Here is a 2,436-nt window from a genome sequence, read left to right on the forward strand (position 1 = left end):
CAACTAGGCTACCACTTCCTCTTCTGTGCCTGTAACTGTCGCCCAGAAAGGGGTGTGGAGGAGGAGCTGTGGGGTGCAGGGGGAGCACCTGTAACCCTGTTCCGCCCCTCCACGAGGGACCTAGCCTCTCTCTCCTCCCCCTCGGCACAGGCCCGGGGACCAGAGGGCGACAGGCCAACCAGACAGCAAGGCGACTCACTTCCTTCCTCCTCCTCCTCCTCCTCCCCCTCCGGACAGTTTGCAAGCGAACCGCTTCTGCAACCTACCCAGAACCCCCCACTTGTCACCTTCTCTCTGCCCCTCCAGACTGCTTGGGCCCCATCATCTCTAGCCTGGTGCCCCGACTCGGGCCCTGGTCCCTCACGGTCCGTCCTCCTTGCAACAGCCAGAGGGCGCCTGTGAGCCCTTGAGTCTCCCGGCTACCAACAGCCTTCCACAACTCCCACTTTGCTCCAGACAATGCCTGTTTTCCCATAAGGCCCCTCACGACCCTCTGGTCCCCTCCCCACCACCCGTCTTTCCTCTCTGTCCCTCGTTCCCTCTGCTCCAGTCACCCAGGCCTTCTCCTAGCTCCTGTGCAGCACCAGGTTTGATCCTACCCCAGGGCCTTTGCATGAACTGTGCCCTCTACCTTAGGCAACTTCATGGCCAGCTCCCTCACTTCCTAACAACTTTGCTCCACCATCCTCTTCTCACGGGTCTTCTCGAACCTCCCCGTTTCAAATCACTGCTTTTCCCTATTCCCACCCACCCCATCCATCCTCATCCAACTGTATAATAATAACATTTATTATAGAGTTGACCCTGTTTGTCTGTGGTGTCCACGTCCTTGGATTCAACCAATCACAGGTCAAAAATATTCAGAAAAGAATTGTGTCTATACTAACCATGCACAGACTACAGATTGTATACAAAAACTACACTGTTTTGTACAAGGAACATGAGTAGCCACAGATTTTGGAATCCCCGAGTCCTGAAACCACATCACCCCAGTTTTGTGGGACTGAGGGTGACTGTACCTTTTTTCTTTTCAGTACTGGGTATTGAACCAGGACCTTTGCACTAAGCTACAGTCCCAACCTGCTTTATTTTGTATTTTGAGGCAGGGTTGAAGTCGCTAAAGTTGCCCAGGCTGGCCTGGAACTTGGGATCTTCCTGCCTCAGCCTCCCACGGCACTGGGATAACAGGCATGCACCACCACACCTGGTTGTATTGAGTTCTTTATTGCCTTTTTAGGAATTTGTGTCTGTTTTGTGTTCTGCTTCTCCCTCCCACACTCAGCCCCTGGCACACACACGGACTCCATAAATAAATGTTTGTTGAACAAATAAATAAAGGCTGTATTGATGCCACCTCTGGCATTGATCCCAAATCCATCCATTTTCGGCCACAGCCACGGCCACCACCCAAATGCAAGCCTCCATCCTCCCCTCCTTACGGACTGTGGTGGTGTTATTCACTGGCTCGCTAACATTTTACTGTCTCCTAGCCCTTCATAGGCAGCCTCTCCTGGGTACCCCCCACCTCCCCTCCTCATCCAGCTTCCACTGCTGTTTGTCCTTTCATTTCCGAGACCACTAGGAGGCGCCGGGCCCTTGCACTGGACAGGAGGCCCTTGCCCTCTGCCAAACCTGGAGTCTCTCCGCTCTTGGGGCCGGAAGCGGGAGGAGGTGGGGAACTCAGTCCGGAAACTCCCACCTTTGCCGTGCAAACTTTTCCATTCCCGAGCATCCTTGGCTTTCTGGGCTTCCACTGCCTCATCAGTCTGTGAAATGGGTCCCGATGCACTGCACTGCACACGGAATCACAGTGATCAGGGTTAACGGGGCCGCCCTGATGCAACCGAGGCCACGGACTCCGCGCTGCTGGCTGGCCTCCCACCCCGACCCCTCACCAGCCAGCTGAAAGTGGGCAGAGGGCTTAGCTCCCCGCGCGTCAGTCAAGCACGCAGAGCAGTTCTGGTGTACGGTAAGCACTCAGTAAAATCCGCCGCTACCGCCTTGCCCACTTATAACGCCTTGCACTTAGGAAGACAGCGTGTTTTCCCGCGTGTTTCTCCACAACACCTACTGGGACTCTTTTCCAGGAAACCCAGCGTGACAGTAAGGAGGAAGCGTACCCTTCTCTACGTCACAGCCACCGCCATCCTCGGCCTCCCCGCCCCTACCGAGAACACTGGTCCCGGCGCGTAAGGCCAGCCCGGGTTGGACGAGCCGCGGAGGAGTTGGAAATCATTGTAATTTCTTAAGGGTGGGGGGTGGTCACAGGGGCTGGGTGGGCGTGGCCAAACGGAAGAGGGTGGAGCCTCGCCCTCCGGGGGCGGAGCCATGGGGAAAGACCGAGGAGTTCCCAAGGAGGCGGGGTCTATGAAGAAGCCAAGTTCGAAAGGGGCGTGGTTAGTAGCTGAGAAACTTTCCGAGGGGGTGGAGTGAGAA

This window comes from Fukomys damarensis, unplaced genomic scaffold (genome assembly GCF_012274545.1).
Source record: "Fukomys damarensis isolate Sample0158 unplaced genomic scaffold, DMR_v1.0_HiC HiC_scaffold_37, whole genome shotgun sequence".
Classification (NCBI taxonomy): Eukaryota; Metazoa; Chordata; class Mammalia; order Rodentia; family Bathyergidae; genus Fukomys; species Fukomys damarensis.